This window comes from Petromyzon marinus, chromosome 23 (genome assembly GCF_048934315.1).
Source record: "Petromyzon marinus isolate PM22_M1 ecotype Great Lakes invasive population chromosome 23, UKy_Petmar_22M1.pri1.0, whole genome shotgun sequence".
NCBI lineage: Eukaryota > Metazoa > Chordata > Hyperoartia > Petromyzontiformes > Petromyzontidae > Petromyzon > Petromyzon marinus.
The window spans coordinates 11923330-11938761 of record NC_133689.1 but is presented as its reverse complement, the minus strand read 5'-3'; the positions used below and the strand labels follow the sequence as shown (position 1 = coordinate 11938761).

The following is a 15432-nucleotide window of genomic DNA, read 5'->3' as shown; positions in this document are numbered from 1 at the left end:
GACGGAGACAGCGAGCGACGGAGACAGCGAGCGACGGAGATAAGACGGAGACATCGAGCGACGGAGACACCGAGAGACGGAGACATTGAGAGACGGAGAGAAACGGAGACAGCGAGCGACGGAGAGAGACGGAGACAGCGAGCGACGGAGAGAGACAGCGAGCGACGGAGACGAAGACAGCGAGCGACGGAGAGAGACGGAGACAGCGAGCGACGGAGAGAGACGGAGACAGCGAGCGACGGAGAGAGACGGAGACAGCGAGCGACGGAGAGAGACGGAGACAGCGAGAGACGGAGAGAGACGGAGACAGCGAGAGACGGAGACAGCGAGCGACGGAGAGAGACGGAGACAGCGAGCGACGGAGAGAGACGGAGACAGCGAGCGACGGAAAGAGACGGAGACATCGAGCACGGAGGGAGACGGAGACATCGAGCGACGGAGGGAGACGGAGACATCGAGCGACGGACAGAGACGGAGACAGCAAGCGAAGGAGAGAGACGGAGACAGCGAGCGACGGAGAGGGACGGAGACAGCGAGCGCCGGAGAGGGACGGAGACAGCGAGCGACGGAGAGAGACGGAGACAGCGAGCGACGGAGAGCGACGGAGACAGCGAGCGCCGGAGAGGGACGGAGACAGCGAGCGACGGAGAGGGACGGAGACAGCGAGCGCCGGAGAGGGACGGAGACAGCGAGCGACGGAGAGAGACGGAGACAGCGAGCGACGGAGAGAGACTGAGACAGCGAGCGACGGAGAGAGACGGAGCCAGCGAGCGACGGAGAGAGACGGAGACAGCGAGCGATGAAGAGAGACAGGGACGACACAAAGGGACAGTGAGGGATAGGGGAAGGAAGCGGAGTGAGCGAGACGGGCAGAGCGCGGCGAGCGAGCTGCGGCTAAGCGGAATGACGGAGTCACAGACGTACTGTGAAGAGTTGTAATACAAGATGTGTCGGAGAAAACAAGAAAGTTGTTCGCGTCAAGTCGACCACTACAAATATAACCAACACTACCAAGACTGCCCACCCTGTTGGAGGCGACGGCCCATTATCACCATTAACATCACTACCATCATCAACATCACCAACATAATTAACTATCATCACTGCCATTACCGTCATTAACATCACCAACGTATTTAACACCATCAGTAACAGACATAGCATCACCATCATCACCAGCACCATCACTCAGCTCACTATACAGGGGGGATGTACCGGTTCCAACATCATGTGGACGTGTGAGGTGGTGTGTTGAGGTGTGACAAGGCGTGTGGATGTGTGAGGTGTGTGGATGAGCGAGGGGGTGAGAGAAGATGGAATCAGGGTATATGGAGGGGCGTGAAGGTCTGGAGATGAGGGGCGTGAAAGTGTGAAGAGCGGTGTGGTGTGTCGTGGTGGCGGTGGTGTGTGGTGGTTTGTCGTGGTGCGTGGTGGTGATGGTGGTGGTGCGTGGTGGTGTGGTGGTGTGTAGTGATGCGTGGTGGTGATGGTGGTGTGTGGTGGTGTGTAGTGGTGGTGGTGTGTGGTGGTGCGTGGTGGTGTGTGGTGGTGTGTAGTGGTGGTGTGTAGTGGTGGTGTGTGGTGGTGTGTCGTGGTGCGTGGTGGGGCGTGGTGGTGGGTGGTGGCGCGTGGTGGCGCGTAGTGGCGCGTGGTGGTGGGTGGTGGCGCGTGGTGGCGCGTAGTGGCGCGTGGTGGTGCGTGGTGGTGCGTGGTGGTGTGTGGTGCGTGGTGGTGTGAGGTGTGTGGTGGTGTGTAGTGGTGTGTGGTGGTGCGTGTTGGTGCGTGGTGGTGTGGTGGTGCGTGGTGGTGTGAGGTGTGTGGTGGTGTGTAGTGGTGGTGGTGCGTGGTGGTGCGTGGTGGTGTGTGGTGATGGTGGTGTGTGGTGGTGTGTGGTGGTGCGTGGTGGTGTGTGGTGGTGGTGTGAGGAGGTTGAGGAGGTATGAGGAGTAGTCCACGTCGCGCTGCTCGTTGATGACGTCGAGCGTTGCCGTCTGGCTGTGCCGCTGGTTGCAGAGCGAGCAGCTGGGCGTGCGGCACCAGGAGGAGGATCAGTTCACGTGTCTCCTCCTCCTCCTCCTGCTCCTCCTCCTCACCGTGCTCCAAGCAGCGCGGCTCCGCGTCCTTGCGGCCGCCGGGGCCCCTGGGGGCACCGCCACCACCACAACAACGACGACGACGAAACTAGGACAACAACACTGGCACAACAACAACACTTGGAGGATGACAGCACAGAGATAACAATAAACAACAACACTGGGACAACAGCGATTCCAACAACCACGACGACGCTGCGTGGAGAATCACAACAGTGATGATGACGGTGACAGCGATGACAGAGACAACAATGAACACAACAATCACAACCACTACAATAACAACGTGGCCATTAGCACCAACAACAACACGGGTTGCCATAGTACTACAACCACACCCCACAACAACAACCACCACTATCACCAACAACGCAACTACCAGACAGAGCAACAAGGTGACTATGACCAGCCTTGCCTTCTCCTGCTGTGCTGCCTTGCCCACCATGCCCTGAGACTGCCCTACCCCTGCCCATCCCCAGCTTTGCCCTCCTCTACACTACCCCACCCAGCCATACGCCTCTACCCCAATACTCTATTTTACACAGCCTTGCCCTCCCTGCCTCCTACCCTACTCTAAACCCTGCCCTTCCCTCCTCTCCTTCACTGCCCCCTACACCTGCGCCCTGTCCCCCTGGCCCAGTCGTGTCCTGCCCTTTGTCACTGCCCTGCCCCGTGCCCCCTGCCCTCACGCTGCTGCTGCTGCTGCGTGTAGATGTGGATGATGTTGTAGAGGAGGAGGCTGTGTTGGAGGTGTACACCCCGTGGCGGTGCAGCACCACCTCCTGGCGGCACCACGGGCCCCCCCCGTACCCCCAAGGAGGGTGGGAGGGGGGTGACAGTGAACAGGTGAGCGTGCAGGCCAGTCACTGCACAGGTGAGTACTGTACAGGCAAGTGAGCGTACAGGCGAGTGCACAGGCGAATGAGTATACAGGTGAGTGTGCAAGAGAATGTACAGGTGAGTGAGCGTTCATGCCAGTGTACAGGTGAACGTGCAGGTGAGTGTCACAGGTAAGCATACAGGCGAGTGTCACAGGCGAGCGTTCGGGCGAGCAACTGCAATGCGTCGTTGCCGCACTTGTGGCCCAGGTTGTGCTGGCAGGGCACGATGACCACGGGCTTGGAGAACATCTCCAGGCAGAGGGGGCACAGCTGCTGACGTGCTCCAGGTGGTCGTAGCGCGCCTGGGACTCGCGCATCAGCAACGACGTCCGGCCCCGCACAGCGCCTCTGCACGCTCATCGCTACAGCTGTCACGCACAGGCAGAAAGCCTCGCCCCTACAGCTGTCACGCACAGGCAGAAAGCCTCGTCCCTACAGCTGTCACGCACAGGCAGAAAGCCTCGTCCCTACAGCTGTAACGCACAGGCGGACAGCCTCGTCCCTACAGCTGTCACGCACAGGCGGACAGCCTCGTCCCTACAGCTGTAACGCAAAGGCGGACAGCCTCGTCCCTACAGCTGTCACGCACAAGCGGACAGCTTCGTCCCTACAGCTGTCACGCACAGGCGGACAGCCTCGTCCCTACAGCTGTCACACACAGGCGGACAGCCTCGTCCCTACAGCTGTCACACACAGGCGGACAGCCTCGTCCCTACAGCTGTCACGCACAGGCAGACAGCCTCATCCCTAAAACTGTAACGCACGTGCATTGGAAGCGCTACCAACTCACGGAATTTGAAACACATTCCACTGTTACATGGACTTCCTGAGAAAGAGGTATGGTGTAGGTCTAACAATGGGCTTGTCAAACCAGAAGCTATCAGTGAGTAAGAGGTGAGTGTGCGGTTGGCAGTGACATGCAGTGGGAAATTCTAAAATGTGCACTTTTTTACTAAATCGGGGTAAGTTCCCAATGAATGTGTAGATTTAAGGATCAAACATAGCCTCTGGCAAGGAAACGGGTATACAAGTGAGCTGCTGGGAGATGGAACTGTTGTAAGGTTATGGCATGGTGCTTTTGTGAATGGTATACAACTCAATTTTGTAAGAGTGCTTCTATGCAAAGACCGTGGTGCTGAAGAGACATTTCAACATCGCACATGTTATAAATAACCATTTTAATTGCATAACTCAGCCCCCAACTCACGGCGTTATAACTGCGGGCAACGAGTTTCAACCACAAATGCCTGCTAGGATGTCCCTGCCGTGTTGCCTGGCGAATGGCCCTCTGACCCGGTTAACGCGAAGACGCAATTCACCAAAAATGTTGACTCGGCGCTTGGGCGCCGCGGTGGCGAGGTGTTCACTACCTCGCCTGCTGTAATATTTGGAATTTGTTTGCGTCTCTCCCCTTGGTCGCGTGTTTTTTTTGTTCTCCAGGTCCTCTGGGTTTATTCCTCCACATTTAGTATCAATCAGGATCACGCGTTTAAGAGTATTTGGCTGCTATACATTTCCACACGATGATAAGCCACTTCGTTGGACTATAATGTGTGGCCAGCTCTCTTCTGAAAAAAAGGCTACAATGGCTCAGTGGGCCCCACCTGCTAAAATAAACAAATAGTTTAGAGGCGTCCAGCGTTCAGCTCTCACGAGCCCCCTCCCCTCGCCCCACAGTTGACGCGGGGCTGGGCCCCCCCCCCCAGGCCAATCGGGACTCAGCCCCCCTGGTCGAGGCACTGCGTCCCCACATTGAATCTACACAGCTCAGCGACGGTAGCGAGGACCTCGGGGCGACCTTTTATCTTTCAATTGCGACGACGACGACGTGTGTTTACAGAAACGAGTATAGCGAGTCATTCACGTTTGATGATTTTACCACGAGTCGAATAAATGTGTTCATTTTACATCGGTAAAAACACTTTTGTATGACTTAATAAACATTGCAATACTGTATGCAATTTACTCAGGGCCCTCGTAGCCTGAATCCGGCCCTGTCTGGTCGGCGTCTCTCGCCCCTGAGGAGTCGAGCGCGCCCGGCGAGGGAAGCATGGCCTCCACCTCGTCGCGCTCGTGTCACTACGAGGAGGAGGAGGGCGAGGAGGTGGCGAGGGGGACGGAGGCCCCGAGGCAGCTGCTCGGGCGGCTGTACGCGCGCTGCGCCCCGCTCGGCGCGTTCGTCGCGGAGCTCGCGGACACCGAGCCCGGCTCGCCCGCGGCGGGGCCTCTGCTGCGCGCCGGGGACGACGCGGGGCTGGCGAGCCTCGCGGCCTCCGTGCTGGTGAGCGAGCCTCGCGGGGCCAGGGACCTCACGCCGCCCGTCTCGTTCAGACAGGTCGGTGTGTGGTGTCTCGCTCAGACAAGTCGGTGTGTGGTGTCTCGTTCAGACAAGTCGGTGTGTGGTGGCTCGCTCAGACAGGTCGGTGTGTGGTGTCTCGCTCAGACAAGTCGGTGTGTGGTGTCTCGCTCAGACAGGTCGGTGTGTGGTGTCTCGTTCAGACAGGTCGGTGTGTGGTGTCTCGTTCAGACAAGTCGGTGTGTGGCGTCTTGCCTGTGTGGCGAGTTGTGCTGACCGCGCCGAGTTTGATTCCCGCCAACCACCCAGCGACGATTGTTGGCCACCGGTCCTGGGCCTCCTCTGAGTCGACTCAGAGGAGTTCGCGGTGCGCAAACATCGACAATGGGGAGACAAAAGGCGGCCGGGCGCCGTTCTGGCGACCTCCCTCTTCGTGTGCCGTGCCGGCCTTCATATTTGCTGCTCGCTAACAACAATTGTCCCAACAGCCTGTGAAGGCTACACGGGAGATCTTTGTGTCTGTGCCGAGAGGCGCCGCGCCCCGAAATCGGCTCACGGTCAACGCCAGTGACGAATATATGAACCCGTCCTGGGACTCGCCTAGGTCGACTCAGCCTCAAATGAGTACCTGGTGCGATGTGTAAATATCCACAACTGTCAACCCCTCATCAGTGCCTACCTTATTGTAGAACAATTCAGGACCTTAGTGGTCACCTCGTGCACTTATAAATCTCAACGTTCATCCTACAAATTCCCATCACAAAGGAGAAACACAAATAGATAAAAAAAAAGTTAGCTAGTACTGAAACGGCTGTATCCCGTATGTACTTACAAACTAAATTTCTCTGTACAAGAATACGGGTGAACTGTATAGGTTGACAAGTATGAATATCGCCACTTGGGAAACAAAGACGGCCGGGCGCGTGCTGGCCACCCACCACCCCCTTGTGTGCCAAGGCAAGGTTGTTACCCTGTTATAGTTGGGTCCGGTGTGAGGAGATGTTGCCATGGAGGTGATGAACTGTGCAACTCAATCTCTTCTGAGAACTCCGTGAATGACTTGTTGCACAAAAACCCGGAAGGATATTTAAGCTTAGGGAGCCTATAACTTGATCAGAAATGTGCCCAGTCACATCAGATTTCTCGGAAACTAAGGAGGGTTGAGCGTGGATTGTGCTTGGATGGATAACCAGCATCCATAAAACAGGTGTGATAGGCTACTATGAGCCCACATAGGCAGATTGCAGTAAAAGAAAATCCATATCTGTGTTTTACTTAGACCCTCAGACGATGCTCCTTCACGTCACCAACCCACACTGACCAGCGTGGTGAAACTCCCATGACCCACATGGCGTGGGGTAACTTACCCAGCAGTGGATTGACAACAGGGCTGTGCTTGTACACGTTAGAGTTTTCTTTTGTGACTGACCACAAGCATCTGCACGGCAGCTGCCTTCACACGCCTCATGCCAAGCCCCATCGTCTCGACCCCCACAGCTGTCCAGCCAGAAGGAGCTCATGAGCCGCCGGCTGCAACGAATCCACAGCCGGGGCAAGCGCAATGTAGTGGCGTTTGGGCTGGCGAGGCCGTGCGAGCCGACGCTGCCGTCCGTGCCCAAGCTGCGTACGCACTGGACCAACGACACCACTGCCTCCATGATGAACGACAGCTTCTAGGGGACCCTGATGGAGCGCATGGGGGACCAGGTCTTCGAGTACCTGGCGGAGGTGTGCGCTCTTTTCATGTGCGTGCCGCCTTCCTGCTACTACCAGTTCTGCGGCGTTCCCATCTATGACCTGGTGGTGTCAGGCCGCCACTTCTCTGCATCCAACAGGTGAGCGTGGAGTTGCGGGTTTGCATGTTTACCGCCTCTGTCGGCTAAACGCTGAGTAATAATAATCTTAGCTATAAAGGGCATTTTTTGTCTGTCTGTCTGTGTGTGGCCGACACTGGCGAGGGATTTCGCTCGCGAACCATGGGGTTTACGTTTAAATAAACTCCTTTACCGAATAGAACCAAAGAGTATAGATCCTTGCAGTCACGAAAGCTTCAAATCTAGAATCCTTAAAAAAAAATTTAAACAACGGTTTTATTAACAACTTCGTTTAACTCACGGTCGAGAAGTACGTCAATGAAGAGGCGCCTGCTCCCACATCAACGCTTACTAGAATTAATTTATTACTTCGGTAACTCGTTCACACGGAGCAGGCGTGTGTGAGACACGTGGCGCCTGCTTCTTGAGCAGGGCGATTCGAGAGTTTAGTGACCGCGGCGTTTTTTACCTACGCAAATAAATAAATAATAAGGCGTCCATACAAAATGTTAATTGCTTTAAAGTAGCGAATTAATTGATTAATTGATACAGGCATGCATCGTCACCGAATCTGAGTACGTGTGAAAAATTTGGATCTGATTGGACAACAGGAAGTAGACTAAATTTTGATTACAAGATTTTACCATGACACAGGAATCAAGTTAAGTAAAACCCTTGAAAAAAGTACCCAGGTAGCACGCCATAAGCCCCGTGGTGAGCCAGCGCTATTCTGATTTCACGTCCGTCACCTTTAAAGTACTTTAATTAGCGATTAAGTGCTGTTTTTGGTTATTTATTACGTCGCACCTCCGAGCGCGCCAAAGCACGCGTCTGTACAGTCTCGCCCCTACCAAGTCACATGCGTTTGGTGGGGGGGATAGGGCAATTCCCATTCGTGTGGATACTGTGCAAGGTAACAAACACATTAACAGCTCCCTTCAAACCTTTCTTACCATGATTCTTTACTCTTACTATTCCCGTTATGAGATATTTAATTACCGGCCTCAAACAATGTTTGATGATAGTTACCCTAAGTAACACTCATTTTCACCCTGACTACTAAGTGCTACTTTTAAACTGTTATGTACAAAATGCCATTTATTCCCCAAACAGGTCCTTGCAGGGTGGGCTGGTAGGAACATTGGAATTTTTTTTACACCCAACAGCACGAGATTTCACTTCTAAAGTATTGAAAGGGGACGTACGGACGGACGGACACATTAATCTATTGCAGGCTGGTACACTCAGTTTACAACTTCGTTCCTACCAGTATAATGTAATCAACCTGACCTGGCGTTAATTGAGTTTTGACCGTCTGTGTTGCGTTATATGGTTTCCAAATCTTGCTAAAACCTGTTTGATTTAGTGTGCTCCCACGTTTCTCTCTCTCTGTATCCCCTGTTGTATCTGTGTCTGTATATATATCTGCGGTTATGTGTCTCCTCTCGTAAATTTAGCTCTTCTGTACCTGATGATGATTGCTTGTGTTGCAATCGAAACGACGTACACTATTGTTATTTTATTATTTCTACGTGACTTTACAGAAAAACCCCAAAAATAAAAGATTCTCCCTCTTTTTACTACAAACTTTTATTTAGCTCACTGTCTGTTGTCGTTATCGTATCCTCAAATCTTGTAACTAAATTTTAACCCACTTCCCAATATGGTATCGACTGCAAACTTGGTATACTTATGGCATACTGATGACAATTACTATGTTCTATCATAAAAAAGAAATATATATATTTTTAAAAAATTTTTATAAGTGATGTTTCGGCTTGGGTCTAATTGTCCACGCTCAACTGACGTTGGCTGTAATGGACCACGGTCCCTTACGTCGTGGCAAGCTTCGGGCCACTTCCTGGAGTCGTGGAGTTCTTTCATTACTTGTACGTTTCTTAAAAGCGTGTTCATTTTTTTTTAATATTACTTATTCACCTGAAGACGGTTACTTGTGTTGCGATCGAAACGTCGTGATATATTTTTGTCTACCTACGTGACTTTACCGAAAGAACCAAGAATATGAATCCCTGCAGTGACGAAAGCTTTAAATCTAAAGTTTTTACAGTAGTTTTATAGTTATAACTCGACCATGCCCGGTCAAGTTAATATTGTTATGATCACGGTATGCAATAATTGTGCATTCCTCCAGTCCCTGCTATAGAGTATTTGACTGCTGCTATAAATTTCCAGCGACATTTGTTTTGTACTCATTTTGGTTAGGGTTAGACAAGTGCGCAGTGCGGGAAAGAGGCGCGGACAGAAGTGGTAAGTAAAATAATGGACGGGCCACGCGCGGACTCGCCGCTCACCTCCTGCTGTGCGGCCCGGTTCCTAACAGGCCACTGACCGGTACCGGTCCGTGGCCCGGGGGTTGGGGACCCCTGCTCTACACGACGTGTCGTGGAAGTAGCTCATTACACATACATTACACTTTTCTGTATGTGTGTGTATGTTATGTTTTTAAGAGGAGTGTTTAATATATTTTTCGCCCGGGCAATGCTGGGTACTTCCCGCTAGTAATTATAATACAATCAAGGCTGTATAGTGCCCTTAAGCTACAACATCCCATGGAGCTCTGACGTGTTTTCGGGTTGTACCTAGGATTTCTAACGTTTTCCTCTGTTTTCAAGACCTGAATTCAGAATTCATAGTTTTCTGAAAAAACTCACAGCCCGTAGAGCGAAACGTCAGGCATCATGCCAGACCTTGTGGCACAACCCGAAAAATATCGGAGAGCTGTACAGCACAACTGTGAAAATGCATGCAGCAAGTTTACAGTCTGAAAACAACTACCAATATTAAAACATCCTCATATTGATGATAAAGCTGCTCCTTCCTCTTCCAGTCTGTGCAGCCAGAGGCTGGTGATGGCTCACTCAGACGTGAAGCAGCGAGGTGGTGGTGGTGGTGGTTGTCGTGGTGGTGGTCGCGGCAGAGGGAGAGGTGCTCAAATGAACCCAGAGCGGCCGGACGTAGGGACAGCAGCCAGAAGAAAACGCAAACGTCGACCACAAAGAAACTGTGAACATCAACTCCAGTTTATACGCAAATTTCAGATGGATAAAGAGGTGAGTGAAGGGCTGAATGTGATGGATGAGAAGCAAGGAGGTGTTCGTCATGCTTTACCCGATGTGGCATTGTGGTCCGAGTGCTTGACTCAAACTCGGATGCTTCTCAGTTTAAATTCCAACAGAGATTGACTCAGCCCATTACCTGTCCAGGGTGGGTAAAATAATGAACAGTCTGTCGTATTCTGAAGTCTGGACCTACCGTGAGAATGTAGAATTACCATCATTGGCTCCAACCTACTTTCTTGCTACAATATATGTATACTGAAAATTGTATTACACTTTCAGTGGCCATGCGCCCTTTTGCATGTGATTCATATTTGTGTAGTGGGTTCACGGAGACGCACACTGCAACTGGAGACACTATGTTTATTACACAGCCCAACAGGGCTACTGTTTAACAACACTATCGGTTAATAAGACCCCAAACCGGAGTCACTACATAACTGGGTCAGTAACTGTAACTCCACAGACCCACGGAACCTAAATACAGGGTGTTTTAAAAAGATGAACCCAATTTCAAAGCAGTATATTTCACGATGGTAACATGTTACAATTACACAAAGTTACAGTTTAATGCATTATCAAGTTTTACTAACCATTTTATAAACGCTCTATGTGTCCTCCACCTGCTGTATGGACACCATCGAGACGATAGTTCATCCCAAACGCCTCTCTTCTCACGTTTTCCTCTGAGGTGCGTGGTTGCCTTGTGCTTTTCCCCTTACATAAACAGCCTGTTTTCTCAAATTGTCGGTACCAACGACGGATGCTCTTTGACATTGGCGGATCAATGCCAAAACGCCGTTGAAATGCACGCTGCACCGCAATTGCGGATTAATTATTGCTGATCTGCAGAAACGCAAAACGCCTTGTGTTGCGGGGTCACCATCTTGCGAATGACTGAGGCTGGGGGCTGTTGGTGCGCTAGGAGAGGCATCTAGCGGTCATCATTTGAAACGCTATGCCCCGCCCTTTCTAGTGGTAAGAGTTTCATTCATAGGCGGTTCGTGGTTGCAGAGATATAGCGATTTTATATTGAGTCCATATTTTTAAAACACCCTGCATGACTTATCCGACGACCGAAGACCGAAGCGCCGGCACACAGCGAGTTCCTGCACCCAGACCACCACGATCGCTCCGCCCCATCCTTCTCCTCTCGAGCGTGGCCTCGCTCTGCCTCCAGCCACTCCCCCTGCTCGGTCTCTCCCGACGGATCCGGGGCCAGCGTCACGTGTCCCTCAAACCCCCCTTTTTGGGCCCCCTTCGCTACCCCGTGTCGGTAACGTCCCCTCTCTCTGTGATGAGACCCTGCCCACTAGGGCCTGATTCCCTGCCATGTCTCCGCCGGTGCCGGAGAGAGGTACGTAACATACACATTTACCTGCTCGTGAACATAGATGGCATACACGCCATAGAGTCTCTATTTATGTCTCTACATTTTCATTGAATAGTGCGTGTGGTGGTCAGGTGCACGGGGGTTTTCACTAGGGCTGAACGATTTGGGGAAAATATATAATTGCGATTTTTCTGACAGATTGCGATTTGATTTCCGATTAAAGTTTTCTTAAGTCAAGCTTAAGTTCAATATTGACTGTGTAATAGATTTAAAACGTGATGGATGATACCATCAAAATATGAACTACTCTATATATTCTAATGCAAGGATGAGAACTTAAAAGATATTAATTGCTTCCATGTATTTATAAAAAAAAATTAAATTAGAACAATCAAACATGGAATAATTAAGTTAAAATAAAGTTATAATAATAAATACAATGCCAATAAGGAAGTAATAGGACTTTTAAAATCGCAAAAAATCACAGCCTTTGCGATTTCGATTTGAAATAGATTAATCGTTCAGCCCTAATTTTCACTACAGAGATCCTGGAGCTCATTGCAGGTGGTCACCTAAGAATAAACTAGGTTTTCAAGCATTGCGAGTTGATGGTCTCACATCAGTCAGAATCAGAATCTTTATTTATACTGGAAGAATCCAATGGGCTATGGAGATCTTTTTCACAGATGTCCAGTAGGGGCAGGTCAGAAAGGTACAATAACAAACAATACACAAACTGATAATATAGGAAAACTTGAGAATCTAGTTTATTCATAGTCACTAAATTTATTCACAGTCACTAAATATATATAAAGTATATGAGTTAAAATTGCATAATTGCATCAATGGTTGCACAAGAATCACATTGTTTTTCATTTTTCACTTAATTTGGCCGAATTCTAGGTATGATAATTTAATAAGCAGAAGACATTTAATTTACGCTGGAAGAACCCGATGAAGGTGGAAGGACTTGATGAGTCCTTTATCACAGGTGTGCAGCTGGGGTCAACGATGGCAGATTACAGAGGAACTTACATGGGTAGATAAATCAATCTTACATAGAATCCATCACACATAAATTCGAACTTAAACTGGATCATACGCAAAGTATACTCTGAAAGTGTCCTTTTGCGACAGCACTGTGCAAGATGACCCCACTCTGGCCTATCTCGGAGTGAATCTGAACCACAACATTTGTGTGATCCACAAACCCCAGCTGCCTCTGGTGCTGCATTGCAGCTGTGCTCCACCACCATCTAGCTATGCATTGTGCGCTTCTGCATTCATATTTGGTTACGTGATTTAGTGCCTTCAAAATGTAAGTTCTTGTTAACACTGGCATGTCATGGAAGGAAAATGGGATACTGCTGTGCAGTCATGCACTCTACATTCACTTCAGTCAAGTCAACTGTTATTCATAACCCACTGGGTTGCAGGCCTATAAATGGATGAGGATTGCGCAGTGCTCATTTGAGTGTGGCAGCACACTTTTACCTCACGGTAATAATACATGTGTTCTTTGTTTTGCTTACGTATTCTCATTTCCAGACGTTATCCGAAGCAAAAACACCTCGATGGGATGGCGAGGGTGACGTTTTTCCTAACACTGAGCCGGGCCCCAGCGCTGAAGCTGGAACGGGTCGACACGTAATAGATCCGGTATCTCCCCGGGCCATGGTCCCGGAGATGACAGGAGGCCCGGCAAAGCCCAGCCCGACGGCCCTGCCATGAGCACACGGGCGACGAGGGGGTGGCATAAATGCAGCGCAGGACGACACACGTGGGAGCAGCCGCCGGGCTCGCACGAACCCAGGGGTCGTGTCCTACTGGCATAAAGTGATGTACTCTCGCAGACGCCGCGAGGGTTTTCCTAGGAGCCACATTTTGAGCCGACTCAAGGTGAGCCGCAGCACGGCCCGCAATCTCATGAGAGAGATCTTCGAGCTCAACAAGTGTACGGTAGCTGGCAAGGCTAAAGCTCGCGGACGAAGCACGTCGAGAGGTGGCAGGGCGGCGGGCGTGAGCTCCGCGGGGGCTTCTTCCTCGAGCTGCTCAAGTGCTACAAGAAGTGCCGAGTGATCGACATCGTGCAGCGTCACTGCCCTGTGGGTCTACCCAGCAGGAGTCACTTGACCTGGAAGCGGAGAGGCGCCCCCAACAACGCAACGCAATTGGTCCCCTCATCCGAAACGACCTCTGCTCCTGCAGTGGCCGCTGACACTCCACCTCCTGCTGCCATTGTTTAGGGGACGGAATCCACCGAGCTCGGTGATTTAACGCGGCCGATTGCTGCGGCGACGATGGAACACACGCTTGCGGTTGAAGTCGTTTGTTCACACGAGGATTCCGCGACCCCATCTACTTTGCCTGACGCGGGGCTAGCGCCTGGCGTTTACCCCGGATGCACGGTGACGGCGCCCGGTGAGACGCCTCCTCCGCAAGCGGAGACCGCGCACGGCGACAGTGCCGATGGCGACGCCTCGGACGCGGGCTGGCTCGACCGTGCACTTTGCGTCTCCCCCCACGCATCACAGCGATGCCGTCGCGGCGCCACCCCAGGCGCCCCCAGTACCACTGCAGCCAGATGCAGGTGTTTGGGCTGCTGCACGAGCTGCTGCTGCGGGTGCTGCCACACGACGCGTGGGGCTCGGCTCACAACCGGCGCAAGGTGATGCGGTCGGTGAAGCGGAGCCTCGGCATGGGCCACCACGACGCGGTCGGCCTGCGCGAGATGCTCTCCGGTGTGCGCGTCAAAGACTGCGCCTGGCTGCACCTCGGTAAGGGCACGGCGCCTCCTCGCACAGCCCCCTCCCGAGCACCAGCGAACCATTGGCTAGCCGCACCGTACACATCTACTGTACAGTATACTTGTACGGCATATGTAACGCATACGCTCGTGTGTATAGTGTATGTGTTTGTGTACAGACCAAACAATTTTTAGTTCTCGTGTGTGTGTGTGTACTGGACCGTAGTAATGTCCACCGGTCCTAGGGTACCCCAGACCCTAGCTAGGCGGATGAACACTTGACCAGTGAACTCCAACACTTACACTAGGATCTCAAGGCGAAAAGATATTCTGACTACACAATCCGCAAAGCCATCAACCGAACCGTGAGGAAGGAGCCATCTGAAGATCCAATCAAAACCATCACCTTGCCTTAGATAGTAGGGATAACCAAAAATATTTCAAAAATCTTGAACACACGACCCTGGTCCGATTTAACACAGTGCATAAAATTTGTGATATGATCCTATCTGTGAAGGACAAGATTCCTGACATGCAATATCCCGGTGTCTACAAATTAAGCTGTATCTGCGGCAGCAGTTACATTAGGGAAACTAAACGACATGTCTCAGACCGTGTTCGTGAACATAAGGCAGATCTGAAACACGGCAGGACCAATACTTCTGCCGTGGCAGATCATTACTTTAATGCAGCTGGCTGGCATGAAATTGATTTCTCTAAGACGATGGTACTTTGCAAGCTGACTGGCTATCAACAAAGATTCGTTCACGAAGTCATCCATATATACAGACACAATTTCAACCGAGACGACGGTTTTGAACTCGGTAATCATTGGAAAGATGTCATAAACCACTTTGGGTCATGACTTGATTTGTGTTTTCTTGTCAACCTCTACCGCCAGCAGTGTGGATGTGTGTAGCGAGGTGCAATGCCCCCCCCCCCATCTCTTCCCCCCCCCCCCATCTCTTCCCCCCCCCATCTCTTCCCCCCCCCATCTCTTCCCCCCCCTCTCTGCCCCTATCTCTGCCCTCCTCTCTCTCCCCCTATGTCTACCCCCCGTTCCTCCCCCCATTGTTCACTCCGACATTAGTACTGGCTGACTGGTTGCCCCGCCCATGCTGTTTGCGCCGCGCAGCCCTCCTCCTAGCTCTCGTCCCCCACCAACTCACTTTGGAAACCCTTATAAGCAGTT

At 51.6% G+C, this 15432-nt stretch overlaps 2 long non-coding RNA genes across 2 annotated transcripts; one reads left to right on the top strand and one right to left on the bottom strand.

The window, feature by feature from the left end:
• Nucleotides 1-921: 921 nt before the first annotated feature.
• Nucleotides 922-3454, bottom strand: LOC142925685 (uncharacterized). Its single transcript, XR_012942650.1, has 2 exons — nucleotides 3114-3454; nucleotides 922-2140 (listed from the first exon to the last, which is right to left on the bottom strand). It is a non-coding gene; the product is annotated as an uncharacterized LOC142925685 (long non-coding RNA).
• A 2514-nt stretch (nucleotides 3455-5968) lies between these two features.
• LOC142925684 (uncharacterized) lies at nucleotides 5969-13735 on the top strand. Its single transcript, XR_012942649.1, has 3 exons — nucleotides 5969-7105; nucleotides 9933-10155; nucleotides 13043-13735. It is a non-coding gene; the product is annotated as an uncharacterized LOC142925684 (long non-coding RNA).
• Nucleotides 13736-15432: the final 1697 nt, after the last annotated feature.